Source organism: Tenebrio molitor, chromosome 4 (assembly GCF_963966145.1).
Source record: "Tenebrio molitor chromosome 4, icTenMoli1.1, whole genome shotgun sequence".
Lineage (NCBI taxonomy): Eukaryota > Metazoa > Arthropoda > Insecta > Coleoptera > Tenebrionidae > Tenebrio > Tenebrio molitor.
In genome coordinates this window covers 16,954,827-16,970,752 of record NC_091049.1, presented here as the reverse complement: position 1 = coordinate 16,970,752, position 15,926 = coordinate 16,954,827, and the positions used below count along the sequence as shown (strand labels likewise).

The 15,926-nt window shown below is 33.6% G+C and overlaps 1 long non-coding RNA gene across 1 annotated transcript; it reads right to left on the bottom strand.

Moving 5' to 3' along the window:
* Positions 1 to 10,838: 10,838 nt before the first annotated feature.
* On the bottom strand, positions 10,839 to 12,134 carry LOC138130018 (uncharacterized). The gene is made up of 2 exons (XR_011159460.1): positions 11,855 to 12,134; positions 10,839 to 11,799 (listed from the first exon to the last, which is right to left on the bottom strand). It is a non-coding gene; the product is annotated as an uncharacterized lncRNA (long non-coding RNA).
* Between the last annotated feature and the right edge of the window lie 3,792 nt (positions 12,135 to 15,926).

The window sequence follows — 15,926 nt, the reverse complement described above, 5'->3', positions numbered from 1 at the left end:
CTTGCCACTCAAAATTTGTTTTTCCTCATCCACGTTGTTGACGCTCTTTGAACAATAAGTGCCAATTATTGTTATTAAAAAAAACTTATAATTAAACTTTTATAAATATAAAAAAACTTATTATCCACTGTCAATATTAATAAACAAGTACTAGCCTTGGTCGCTGGTAAACAGAATACAAAACAAAATAAATTTGGTAATTTCTGTGGTTTCGTTTTTTTGCAGGGATGAGTTTATAAGTATTCACTTCTTGCTTTATCGAACAGATTGTCATTCTGTCTGAAAACGTGTTAATTGTGTTAAACTTTACATTATTTGTGAAATGGATTTACAAGGGGTAAGTGAAGAAAAGTTATTGTTATCAATTATTATACTTACATTTTAAATTTATTTTCTAATCATATCACTTTATAGTATATTACACTATAAGTGATGAAAGTGCCTGATTTTTCAACGAGCAATACATTATACACTGTCGAGCGCCAGCGAGTGAGGATAGTATTGCGAGTTGAAAAATCGCACTTTGATCACGAATTGTGTATACTATTTTTTCCAACATCGCTTATGAAAATGAGTCTCAATTTTAAATTTCTTTATAATTATTTTACTCCCCTATTTTTTGAATTTTCCGGTTGGTTCTGGAGTTTCAATTAATGCAAATAACATTTTTCCTCACTTGTGAGTTACTTTCTCCATTTTCCTCACTAGTGATGCAAACGCCTATTTTCCTCACTAAATTGAGTGATGAAAGTATCATTTTCATAATCGATGTTGGAAAAAATTTATTAGCTTCACCATCCGTAATTAAATTTTATTATATTTAATATAATTTCATTTTTTTTATAAACAAGGATTAAATAATTCTAATTAGCTATTTTTTTAAATACTTTTCTGTATAATAGAGAAATGTGAAAGATACTTTACCATTCACAGTAAATCTATCAGTTCAGACTAACATGCCTTGTTAAATTTTTGTGTTTTACTGTTGAACTTGAACTGCTGGTGTTATTTTATTTCCCACTGAATGAGCCAGCACAGGAAGATACAAAAAATGTGTACCTGACTAGTGATGACTATTAAAGGAATTTCCATTTATTAGAATCTAACAGAATAGGTAAAAAAAATTAATTCCAAGTAAAAAAAAGAAATATTTTGCGGTTTGCGATAAAAAAAGGAAGATACGAGAAAAGACGTTACACGCGCGAAACACACCTAACATTTGTTAAAAAAGGTGCCATCCCTTTTTCGCTTTATCTTCTTTTATCAAAAAGTCATAGTCAACTTGATTATCAAGCAAGTATGTAATTACAGATAAGAAATTACAGTAAAAATTCAATTAAAAATTAACTTCTGATGTTTAGTGTTGCAACGTAGCAGACATAACATATGCCGGTGAGATTAAAATTGGCGAAACAGAAATAAGCAAGGCGAGCTCACTACACCTGTTGTACTCGATACAGATTTATCGTTATTGCGCATATTGTGATCTGATAAAAGAAAATGTAAAAGGCAATGAAGAACTTTACCTCTCTGACAAACTTGACAAACTATTAGTTCCTGAAGGAAAAGGTAGCTCTAATATTTTGAAAAGATGCAGCTGCTGTGTAATTACATTTTGGAAATGAATTTAATATACTCGTACGTTACAAACACGTTCCGAAAAAACTGTTGCTGTAACTTCTCTTGCTGCGATGCTTACAGAAATTCCCGACCAGCTGATGAGTTCATAAACCTGTGTTTGTTCAACCCGTATTTTAGTGTTTTGACTTTGGATTAAAGTAATCATCATTCAAATGCACTTACAAAATTTGTATCTAAACTCTCCCGCGCAATGCGTAGGTACAATAAAATTAATTAATTAAAGTTGTTGACGTGCCCAACAAGTTTTTTGTGTGAAGCTCCGTGACGTGCGCACACTAATTGTGGGTTTCCCTTGGGACATGGCAAAAAATTCTTAAAAATGTGCCGTCTGCTGGAGGGTCCTGATTACGTCATGTGTTTAGGAAACGCGTCACGAATGCCAAAATTCAACGAATGCGAAGTAAACAAGATACTAGACTTTTTATGTTGTTAAATTATAATTCGCGAATTAATTAAAGCACTACTCGAATGGCGTGCATAAATTATTATAATTTGCTTTGTAGTTGGATAGTTATGATTTCTATTTTGTTTAATCAATTTCCGCGTTATCTACAAGACACGTCAAATTCTCAATTACCTGGAAATGAGTTCTCCGAAGACGTCATAGATTGCGAAAAACTTGGCTCCATTATTATTATGTTTTTTTTGCTATGATAAATTATGTTAATAGCTATCTATAAATCAAATTCACTTAAACTTTGTGGCCAATTTAGAATTCATATGTAGTTAATGTCTCAGTGTGGTTTTTTTTAATGACAGCACACACTGATTAACTAATATTACGGGGAAATGGGATTCCCAATGGTAGATACTTCCATAAGTCGTGTGTGTTTTTTCAAACAGTCAAAAAAACTCGCAATTTAGGTAAAACAAATTGTTACCCAAGCGGAACCAATTAGAGTAAACAATACTGTATTCTATGTGGATTCACTTGTACACAAGTTAAACCTCAAGCCGATAAACTCTGACAGGTATTTCTAATTTTATAAATGGTATTCGACTAACTGAATTAAAAAAAAAAAAAATGTAACTGTGACCAATTAAAATTAAACTTATTGAACATAAGAGAATGAACGAAAAGTACCTACTCAAAGATCTCAGCTCCCTTGTACTGATTCGACTAAAATGCATTAAACTAGAAAACTAGAACAACTACGACCATCAAGGTTTCCTACTTCGACATAATAACAAATACACATCGAAAACGAGTTGTATTTTTCTCTTCGTGATAAGATATTAAAAGATTTTTTTAAATTTATTCATATTAGTTACTTTTGTATTTTTACGACGTATTGTTTTCTGTCTATTCTATCTATTTTCATCCTGTCCAGGGGATTTTTATTTGATCTGGTATGATGTCGATCTTAACTTCATATCTACCAGCAATATGACATTTTAAACTAACACTGTCTTTCTTCTAATTATCACCTAGGTTCACTATTTTTTCAAAACACATGTTTAAAGAATATTATCAAATCAGATATACCTATTTTTCTAGATAGTTGAATCAGAGGTAAAGAAGTTTTGCAGATTGATTTATAAATTATTTGTTTTCAACCAGGTTTGAGCTATTTTGATAGAAATTATAATTTTTTTTTAATAACAAAACTATTGTCGAGTATTTAGCTTCACTCAGAATAAACTAACAATAGTACATTCTTCAATGAGCGTATAATGATGGATTGATGGTTATTAATATTATTCAAGAGGATGAAAATTTCAACACGAGCCGTAGGGTACATTTACTGGAATTTTATTTATAAAAAATCGTTTTCACTCCAGAATACTAAATATTTATGACAGAGTCTTATTTTCAAAATAAGAATGAATTAAACGATTACTGGTTTTATCATCCACAACCTTTTTCATTAGAGTTTCGGCAAAACCTCTCTTCATCATGGTTAGTATGATTGAAGTTACGTTACAAGTTTTCAGATTTTTATTAAGGTTGGAAAAGATAAAAATTCGGGTTCTTTTATAATGTGTAATTTACTTTTTGTAATATCTAGTTGTTAAAATGTAAACAACCTCATAACGGCCGGAGTCCGTTAAGGGTGTCCGTTATGAGCGGGAGTGGCCGTTATGAATGGCTAAATAACTATAGCAACGTAGATCTAAACTTTATTTTTCAACTATTTTACAATTGGTACAATAATTAATGTTTAATGTTACGGTACATACCGTGAATTAATCGAAATCCGTATGCCACAAGCAGATATAGATGAGATCGAAGATGATACTTCAGAATTTTAACACCAACACAAGCGCGATTCATAGGGAATAACGATGATCTCACTTGCTCTGCGGCCATCCGGACATCGCGAATATCTTGATCGCAATTTTTTACTGGTTTCAGTCGTTTATTTCCAACGGAAAGTTAAGTGTTGAACAAATCTGACAAACAGCAGCAAATGTAGACAAGATCGAAGATGATGCTTCACAATTTTAACACTAACTCAAACGCGATTTTGCAGGCAATAACGATGACCTCACTTGCGGACATCGGGAATATCTTGATTGCGATTTTTTATTGATTTCATTAATTTATTTTCAACGGAAAGTTAAGCGTTCAACAAATCTGACAAACAACATTGAGACAATTTTTTTTCACAAACAACGGTTGACATGACGACGTCCTCCGCAAACTTATTTTATTAATCATTCGGTTTCTTCGATGGCGTTGAAAAAAATGTATTTCAAAAAGATAATTGTGAACGAATTGTAGGGATATTACAAAAACTATTGTACAATACACGTCCGATAGGGCCTTTACTGCCGAGCCAGAGATTTTGTGAGACGAGTTCGCAGAGCGAGTCGAATATCGACTCGTTCTGCGAACTCCTAACGGACTTCTACTGTAAAATACTATATCGTGTTAGTTTCGCGAGATACTTGACGTGAAAAGTGGTATATATACAGGCTGTCTCAACTAAGACTTTCGAGCGTAATATCTCGGTTATTTTCCAACGGATTTTTGTGAAATTTAAACTGCAGATATTTTAGATATATAATGGAATAACTTAAAAACGTAATTTTTACATGCTTTTTTAAAATGTCGAATCACTTAAGATTTATTTCAAAAATTTTATCATCAATAAAAAATGCTGTAAGGAGAAACTCGTCCTTGAAAGACGTCTGGTTTGCAAAAAACTGTGTTAAGCGTGGCTCCAGATGCAAAAACGTAGACGCGTATGAAACAAACGCGCACTATCACCGAATTTTGGTCACCTCTCTTCGCACAAACGCAGGTGACATATTTGACGTCTTCTTACCTTACAAACACTTACACAGTTAAAGACAACATTTGGACGTAATTTATTATGCTGGATGCTTTAATTCTTCTACAAAGGACTAAAACAGGATCGGGATATTTTAGTAAGGTAATTTGATTCACGTACGCTTCCTGTGTCTTCAAATAAATTGACGACTCTCTGAACCTTAAATTTTGTAAAGCCTACATTTGGATAGTGTTCCACGAGAAAACGAACTGTGTCATTGAAGTTCTTACGACACTCTCGATAAGCAAAAATTGTTTCCTTTTTCAACAATATTGAAATTTCTGCCATTGTAGTCTATTTTTAGAGTATTTTCCATAAATTTACACAATTTGACTTTTCTAATAAAGCGCGCCCACTTTTGACAGATGATAAGGGGTGTACAAAATGTTGCTTGGCAACTTGGCAACAAATTTTTAACAACAAAATCTAATCTTTTCGTTGAATTAGACGAGTGATTTAGTTAATTTATTGTTTGTGTAGACATCTATTTTTTAATGTTTAACAATCTAATAATAATTGCGCTTAATTTTCAATAAAGGAAACACGTGTTGAGATTACATTTTTTAACTTGAGATGATTTCATTATCACTAATTGAACTTTCACCCCGTCTAAAATCTCTGTATTTTAAATTACATAAAAATCCGTTGGCAGATAACCGAGATTGAAAGGCTTAGCTGAGACACCCTGTATAAATATATATACTTTTCAGGTTATGCACCTAACTTGACATCTTTCAAAGATAACCTTCAAAATTTACAATTAATTAATGTTTTTTAAGACTGCCCAAACGAACACGAAAAATGTGTCACTTTTTCGGCCTGTTTTGCATCACTCGGCTGACGCCTCGTGCTTCAAACTTCGGCCTCATACCTGAAAAGTGATCTGACAGCGCTACTCATTTGAAAATAACTACTATTAATTGCTGTACTGAACTCGGCCAATAAATAACGGTGTTATAAGTTACTGCGTTTTGTGGCAGGAAACCTACGGATGCGTTTGTATAGGACGTTATCAGTTAAAAAATTATTATGATATGAACATATTCGACATTTCATAAGTCCTTTACTTATCCGGATGTACAGTTGCGGCCGTTAAAATCTCAGACAGGTAAGATTTAAACACTCTGTATAAATTCCGAAATTTGATTAGCGTAAACAGGGTTTTCATCAATGATTATAAAGTCAGTGTCAGTATTTGACATATTAGGTCAGAATCGCGCGTAACTTTTGAAATGCCGCAATTATCTGATTTGCAAAAGTGTGTTAGACTGAGGGACGGTGTGAGTATAAGAGCCATTGCGAGAAAAATTAATGTGGATAATGTTTGAGTGACATTTTGAGAAACGTCACTTTCAATACCATTTACAAAGCTAAAAGTTTGGCGTTGTCAAAGTGTCTGAGTTTTCAACGGCCGCAACTGTATGTACAGTGAGTTTTTATAAGAAAAAGTGACATATTAAAAATCTCCAAAACAAACGACTTAAACCAATTGTATTAAAAAATAGAAATATCAAAGGTCTCGTTCTAGACAATGTTTTCGTTCTCATTTTAAATCTCATTCTCTTATTTTTTTATTTGTAATCATATCGTTACCCTACTAAACCGAAACGACATCTTTTGGGTCATGATTTTTAAAATTCTGCCAGTATATATTTAATGTGACATATTCATAATTATTTTGCGTATACGTTCATTAAGGTTTAAGAAGTTAACATTTTTATAGAAATTAATAAGAATTTTAAGGAACATTTTACAATTAAGTATCCAAAATAATGACACAAATAAGAACTTTGAATTAATGTGACAATATAAGAAATTAAAATTTAATTTTAAAATTAGACAATGAACTGTGCCTCAAGTACATATAAATAGATCTTTATACCTACGAGAAAGCTTTTTTTTACGCGTGGGATTAGAATACGCGCTACTCTCGTGTATGTAAACTTCCCCTTATACTAAAAGTAATGGTTTCTACACATTTTTTCTAAATAACTAGTTTATATTACTGTCAATCTAGGAGACGGGAGTGAATTGAAACAATGTGTCAATAAAACGTCAATTTTGATAATAAAAACAATCCATCCGTGAATTTAATTTAAAACAAAAAATGAATAATGTGTTTTACTTTCAAAATGTAGAATGCCGGTCCAACGTTGACAACAATCAAATAAGAAACAAACTACCAGGGTTTACAGAATTCAGAAAAAGTATTTAAATCTTGTAATAATGTTTATAGTAAGTTATTTATTTTATTTTTAAAGAACAAAGTATACACTATACAGTGTGGCCCAATACAACAAAAAGTATCCACCCGGATTATCTTGAAAACTATAAATCCATTGTAACGTTTCCCATTTGGTGGTATTGTTTGGCAATGTTCTTCTCTTTTTCTCTTTGGGTGTATTGTTAAAAAAAAGAAAACAGAAATTTATAAGAAAATAAATCCCAATTTATCCTACGTTGTGTTATGTTACTTATTTTTATTAAATTAAGGTTCTACGAGAAGCCACACCGTTCAAAGGGTATTTAAATGAAACGATGGAACATACATACATGCTCGGTTTCTGGAACGGCCCGATAACTTAACGGCCGGTTAAATCAAGCGTTGCTATAGAAACGTTAGAAAGCCACTAATCACATTACGGCCCGGCTGTATAAAGCAATGTCAAATTCGTTGTTAAAGTTAACATAATATCAAGCGATCTGATTGAGGGATATTTAACATGGGATTTGAAATTTTGAATCAGCGAATTAAATGGAGGGATTGCCGACTTGACGCGTTGTTAGCTGACACGATGTTAACTAAGCTTTATGCAACCAGGCCTAAATGATTTTTGTATTAACTAACTGGCCCAATGAAATTGTTTCCAGAAACCTTAAAGTTTATTTCACAAATAATCGTGCTTTGGTGGTGTTTGGTCCCAACAAAAGTTAAATAAATGAGTAGATTAAATAAATGACTTTTGCTGGATGTTTGATTTAATTTTGACTGAATGAAAATTAACTTGGGCCAGTGAATTGAAATCTGACTAATAGATAAATGAATAAAAATATATGTGAACATGAAACAGCATCGACAAAATTTGCCAAGTGAACTATAGTCTGTTTTTTAATCAAAGAACCACAACACCGCAATTTACACACTTTTGACCTAGGGTGAAAAATCTCATCATATAAAAATTGAGGTTATTAGAGATTTTAGTACCGCAGCATGTTAATAAAGTTAATAACAACTAATTAGAACTAATTTGAGAGTTTAATAAATGTCTTACTTTGCGTGGCATTTTTAATAAGTTAATAACACGTTCAAATTTTAAATGTGAGTTTGTGTATTTTCAAGGACATTGAAAATAACAGACGTTGGCGAGTATAGCCAATAGATATCATTAAATTCCCCAAATTTAGTAAAATTTTATATTTGCAAACCTAAATCAACAGGTCGTGGCTCTTTGATTAAAAAATAAACTATATCTGATCCTACAAAGATTTTAGTTTTCTCCTCTGTTAAATGTACCCCTCGCAGGTCATCATGGAATCTATCGATCAAGTCTGGGATAATATTGAGAAAAAAGAAAAGGAAAAGTGTCATCAGATTTATGAGAAACTGTTTTCACGTGATAGCTGTTCGGCAACGATCCTTTTCCAATGAAGGGTGTCGTGGTTGCATTTTGTGCTCTGCGCTAAACCACAGCTACTTGGGTATGACCGGTATGACGGGTACTGGCGGCGCCTTCGGGACAACGAAAGCTCCAACGAACGAATAATGAATGAAAATATCTTTTAAAGTTTATTTCGGGAAAGGTTGCCTTGACAAAAACGCGTTTCTGCGATCATTAAATGCAAAAAGATCGCATACTTCGCAGTATGGAATTAAAAACAAATTAGATAAGAGATTTTGAAAGAAAGTTTTTATTTATGAGTTTTTAGAGAAAATAATTTACTTTTACTTTAGTGCAAAAAAAAACTAATTATGTTAGTGAAATTGAATTTTGAACGCAAATAAAAAGAATTAGAAAAATAGTTTACCTTGAAATTGACACAAAATCACTGCTTTCGATACAGACGACACCTCCAGCTATTTGAGAGTTCAAAATCCGAGTTCTCTCTAGTGGTTCTGCTTGCTCAACTCCTGCTTGACCAAAAGGTCCAAACGGTTCTGTCAGATTCCAAAATCGTTATTTTAACTAATCACGTTAACCGCTTTTTTACCATAATTATGGTATGTTAAATTACAAATCTGACAATGACTCCAAATTACTGACTCTACACATATAGAATAATAATTATGCAAGAAGGGAACAAAGAGAAATAACATTAAATAAATTTATACTATGTATTTGAAAAACCTAAATTGAGCTTAAAACGCTTTTACGCAAGTGCTAAAACTTTGCAATGCCATGGACACGCACTTCTGTTAATTTGCTAAACCTAAGAATTGTTCTAAACTAGGCAAAAATGAATAGGGAATTCCACAATTTTTCTTGGAAAGTAAAATAAGTGCCCCAATCCTCCCACGTATTCTTAAACACAAGATAAATTTAAAATGTTACAAGTACTTGAAACATTACATTTAATGTGTATATTAATATATTTCTAACACATTTTATTACAAATTTTAAACGTTATTTATAAAAAATTCAAAAAAGAAAAAAATCCCTATTCATTTTTGCCTAGTTTACTTTAGTTGGAATTTTCCAAAACCTTCTAACGAGTTTGAAATCTTCATTTACTCTCTCTCATTCTCACAATTTGTTTCTACGAAACTAAATGATGTGACTTTTCTAACTACAAGTGCAAACCACCATGGAGAACAACAAATAGATCTCTACAGGTTATTTATGATTTATGATGATCGGGAATAATGTGTGAATTTAGAAATGGTATTGGTAACTTAAGGTGGAACAATCGACATACCCCAAGAAAAAATCTGAATTTTCATTATGTTGAAAACTATTATCTGATGCATTAAAAACAATTAAGAATTAAAAATTAACAAAGCTGGAACTTTCAACACATGGTTAGTGGCGAAACTCACCGAAATCTTATATCTTTGCAAAGTTGGGGCACAATGTATCGAAGATTTTAAAAGGTCAAAATTATCTTGTTTAAATTTTATAAATTTTAAAAATTTTCATGAATCCTTCAAATGGTTACCGTCAATGATCTCAACTCAATCCGTTTGTCGGTAACGTGGAGGTTTGGCACTTTGGCATTCAGAAATTATATACGTACGAAAACTTTCAGATATTTCAATAGTTTTTAATAACCAATTTGATGAAGACATTGTTTTAGTGACTGAGGTATGTAGACACTTTTTTGTAACAAATAATACACAATAATAGTAGTTTATTTAACGAGTTTGTGTGTAAATTGGCCCACGAGTGCCAAAAAAGGCCCAATTTACATACGAACGAGTTGAATACAACGTTTTTTTGTTCGACGAGCCCCTTAAAGACTCCAAATCGCTTAAAATCTCTAAAATTAGCTTGACATTTCGTTTTGACAAGTTGTGACATTTATCAAAATCCGTTCACACAGGAGAAAATTCTCAAATTCTGACAGTGTCGAACAAAAAACAAATTTATTTAGTTGAAAGGAAAAATATTTTTAACAGTGAAATGAATTTACATGGGAGTCATCCAGCTAAGCCAAGACTGCTCATTTTCCTCTGTTCTCTCTGATCATCTCTGATCACATGTTTCCGAAATCAATAACGCTATTGCTGCAGCATTGAACATTACGTCGTATATCATACTTGTTTGGGAACTTGATACTAACCCTCTTCAGTTTCCTTTTCAATTTCATTAATTTTATTCTGCCTAATTTCGTTAAAATATTTGTTTCAAAATATTGAGCAGCATTTTCAGCTTTCGACAGGATCTGCTTTTCGCTTTTGTGATTAATTGAATAGAAAGAATATCAACATGAAGCATTATATTACAATATTTAGAATTGCCATTTCAGTGGAATTGACTTTGTTCTTTTTGGCTTGAAGAGCCCAACCAAACAATGTCGTATATACATTTTCAATAAATAGTGATTTACAGAAGTGACATGCGGACCTATCAAAATGTACATAACATGTGCCTAAACTAACTTACAACTAGTCCTTAACATAAACCTCAAACTAGACCTTAAAACTACACTTAACCTACACCGCACCTCACGGGTGGTCCTGTCACACGTTCTACCACTAGTCACCCCTCGTCTTCGTTCTTGACCGCCGCCCAAGTATTTACCGTCCGAACTGCGGTGGCCGCGATTTGCGGAGGACCCAGTTGGTCCACTCCAGGTAAACTCCATCCGGCTCCGACCTTCCTCGTTGTCATCCTACTACAAAAAGGAAAAAAGGCAAGACCGAAACTCGATAACGAGGACACAAAAAGTTGTCCGCCCTGATAACGGCCCGTTTCCGATCGTGGAGGAAGGCCGGAGATGAAGGTTTTCCCTTCGTGGCGCGGGAGTTGTGGAGGCGTTCTTCGGTTGAGTGGAGACCTAGCCCTCGTGATTCGGGAAAGGCGCAAATCCGCCATCCGGGCGTCGGTCTCCCTGGAGCTTTTCTGTGAGGGGTCCCTCCGCCCTACGTGGAACCCCATCACGCCTTTACACCTTCATAGAATTGCCGAACTGCCCGTCCACCACTCCTTTTTCTCTCTCTTCAAGTGTCTCGTCGGTCGTGCCCTAAAAAAATTTCACCTTAACTTTTATGCTCAATCTCTCAAACGCATCTATTATTTTAATTGACTCTGAAAGTGACATCTCTTGTGTTTCTAGTTTATGAATTGAGTTTGAAACGAAGCTATAGTTCGATTTCAAGCAGAAAAGACGTTGAGGCAATTCTGTTGATTTCACAAATTTGTTACAATTATCCAAGGCAGCGCTGGAATCAGATATTTTAAGAATTACATCCTTAAAGGCTCCCACACACTACCAACTTTTGTTATAGGCAACTAAATAGTTTAGTCACCGAAAAAGACGAGCATCGCGCACTGGCAACTTAATAGTTGCAGTTTTAACACAGGCATTTTGTGAAGAAAGCAACTAAATAATCACCGGGTGCGCGGCGCTACGTTAGAACAAACCTGGTTCATTTACCGGCAACAGTTTCCTCCTAAAATAGGACAATAGGCGATTTAAAAATCGCCCGTGCGCGAGGTTACATTTAGTTAAATGTGTTCTATTTCTGTAACTAAATAGTTGCTTCGCAAAAGTTGCTAGTGCGCAAGGGGTCAAATACTTTCAAAATTATCACTTATAATCTCAGAAGAGCATTAATTCTTTCCGGAAATTTTTTTGAGTGCGTTCCAACGACGTTGTATTACGCGAGGGCAAATTAGGACGTTGTTGGAATGCACGAAAAATAATTTCCGGATATGAATTAATGCTCGATGCAGATTCGGTAAGAAAATCGTAACGACACAAACCCTGAAAAGAAGTAATCCATTTATAAATTGTGTAATTTAATAAAATTTGACATCTTTGACAGCAAAAAATTTCCACTTATTAATCACAGTTAGGGTGGTCTGCCTACAAAAAATTTCCAAGATTTTTTGTTGTTGTCTTGGTTATGGCTCGTGAACTAATTTTGCTAATGGTCATTAATGAATGTCGTACAATTTTCATATACAGGGTGGAAACTTTAACTGGAATAAAATTCATAACTTGGAAATTGGCGATTTTTGTAAAAAATACCGAAACATGTTAATTTTTATTTTTCCTTGCCCACATTTTGACGCATACGGTTTTTGTATATCTGCTCCCGGAAGTGCGCAACCATCCCAACTTTTTTTTTTCAAACGTAAGGGTATATCAAGTGACACCTCGTTTGAAAGGCCAATTTGTAAGGTATGCAATGCACTATCTGTTTCTTGAATATTTTCAAATCCTACGTGCTAAAAAATAAAAACCAATTCTATAAGTACAACACTATTTAATGCAACAAATGTTCAAAATGGGCACCGTTTCTCTCTTGGCAAATTACAAATCGATAGTAACATGCATCCCTTAGGTTTTGTAACATTTCCGGTGTGATTTGGCTAATTTTATGTTCATGTCTCATACGTTGCTTAAGGTCCTCAATATTCTTCGGTTTTAGGCATGAAGTTAGGCAAATCACACCGGAAATGTTACAAAACGTAATTTGCCAACAAACAAACGGTGGCCTTTTTGAACAATTTTTGCATTAAATAATGTTAAACTTATAAAATTGGTTTTGCGTTGTTTGTCTTTTTAGTATGCAGACTGACGAGGGGTGCGTTCACAGTCGACTCTTTAACGCCACCTTTGAGGATAAATTTAAATGAACATTCGATATTTGTATACAGGGTGTTTTCGAAGTTGAGGGGTTCCTTGTAATATGAGGTACTATACATTATTCTTAAGAATTTTAGCCTAAATCTTCTTAGTAAAATGTTTGTGTTAAGTATATTTTTATTGTTTTATAAAATTTTGAGTCCGGTCCTGTCTATTTCTCCGCTATAATAGATTAATAACTGGCGTGGTCCAGGATGATATCTTTCCGGAAATCGCTCTGCGTACTCTCTGGATGCCGCAGCTGCATTCTGATAACATTGCCCATATATTAGCAACATAGCTGTGAGTTTATTATTTTCGTAATGATAAAGCCATTCCGACTAATTAGATGACAACTCTGACAGTATTTTTAATTAACGTCCATGGTCATTTGATTTTTTTTTGTCAATTCTAATTTCTAATAAATCAGTGCAAATTTGAGCAGGACCGGTTTCACATTTTACTAAGGTGATTTTGGCTAAAACTCTTTAGAACAACGCATACTATCACATGCTAAAAGGAACGGCTAAACTTCGAAAACACCCTGTATAACGAAATTATAGACGGATTTTAATTATCTGAGTGCTAGGCTAGGCATCAGATGTAAACAGTCTTTACGTTGTTTTGGCATAATGGGAGGACATAGAAATTTTGCATTTAATTTAGTAGTAAAGATGTCTTTTGAATTAGGTTATATTTTTCAAACTTTGAGGTTATAATAGGTTAGAATAGTATATTGTTGTCAGTTTTACTAGTTTACAATAGAAGAATACTCAGACATCGCGAAAAATTCAGCAACATGTACGTTTTGATAGGTTCTCATCTCGGACACTTTAGTGACGGAAATCAAGCAGTGTGTCCAACGTTAGAAAATAAATAATGTCCTCCAATTATGCTAAAACAACCTGAACGATGTTAAGATTAAAAAAAATCATATGTTACCTTCAGCATTTCTGTTTTACTGTAGGTAGTGAAAACACTTTATTGATGACTTTTTAGTAACCTCTAATATCCAATATCTAATATCTTTATTGATGACTTTTTCGTAACCTCGTATAACCTTCGTATTTCAATAGTCATGATATTTTTATATCTTATTTTATTCCTTTACGTTGGATATAAAAAATAGCGAAAACAATTATACTGAATTACACTTAATTTAAATTAAATCCGTAGACTTCGCCCAAAGAAAGAAGTGCAAAATGAGACATCAAAACCTGCCTAGATATTTTCACCAGTGGTGGCACAATAGCATATCTATGGGGTGAATTTATTATAAAAAAAATCAAGGGTGATGTTTAATTTATTTTAGGTTTTGTTAAGTTTAACTAGCGCCATTGTCGGGATTATATCATTCTGAAACGAATTGTTTTCTTGATACAGTAAGTCGATACACAATAGTAATGTAAAATTACCAGACCTGTGAAAAAGAATGATATCGTGTTGTCAACACTTGCACCGTCCATTCTGGACACCAAACTGACGATTTTATGGCTGTGCTGTTTTTTCTTTGGGGCTTGTCTACCTATTATTAAAAAAAAAAAAGTTCTTCTTGTTACAAACTCTAATAAAATAATTGATTTTGGTTTTTCTTAGAATAAACTCGACTATTCCACTCACTTTGTCTAAGCTGTTTCAAAAGCAGTGGTAGATTTTCAAGACACACTGAAATTAATTCCATTATCAACCGGTCTTTAACTTCTATTCATGTGAATTCAACTTTAGAACCAAACGGACTGTCTCGGGATGACGGAAAACGCCCAGATGGGATGACTTTAGTACTTTGGATTAAAGGTCAACCTTTGGTTTGGGACGTTACTGTTGTAGATACACTTGCAGACAGTTACGTATTGAAATCATCTGAAGTCTCAGGTTCTGCCGCTGAAATGGCTTGCAAACGCAAACATAGCAAATATAGTTCAATCATTTCGTCAAACTACGTGTTTAAAGGTTTAGCATTTGAAACCTTAGGCCCTTGGTGCAAAGAAGCCATCGATTTCATTAATGTCATCGGAAACCGACTTATCGCGGAATCAGGCGATTCAAAATCAAAGAAATTCCTTTTCGAGAGGATTTCCCTTGCCATTCAACGTGGAAACGCTGCAAGCATTCGGGGCACTTTTCCAGATTCCGCAATATTATCGGAAATTTTTGTATTATAAAACAAAAATGTTATAATATAATATTATTTATTTGTAAAAAATAGACCAATAAAAACACAATTTTACACATTTGTTACCATGGTTTCAAAGAATTCATCCGAATATTCCACTCGTGGAAATTGTATCAGATATTCCACGTGGTCCCAGCGAATATTTTTAACAAATGCGTTGAATGCGTTGAATGAATTTATGGAATTGCTTCCAAACGGACTCACGTGTGTTTTTTGTATAGTTGGGAACATTTTCTTCAATTTCTGCGTTAATTCGGACTCGTAGTCTAAATTATCTATACTATTTTTCAAACTGGTTTCACTCATTCAATTGTGCTTGGGAATCTCACTCGTGCTGATGCACTCGTGGATTCATTCCCAAGCACAGTTGACATTCGTGACCAGTTTGAAAAATAATCGACATAATTACATAATTTGGACTACTCCTGGTATTATACAGGGTGACTGACGAAAAACCTTTGATGCTGTATCTTGCTTATTTTTTATCCGGTTTGAATAAATGACACGTCAAAAGAAATAATTTTGAAAATACTTCAATACCA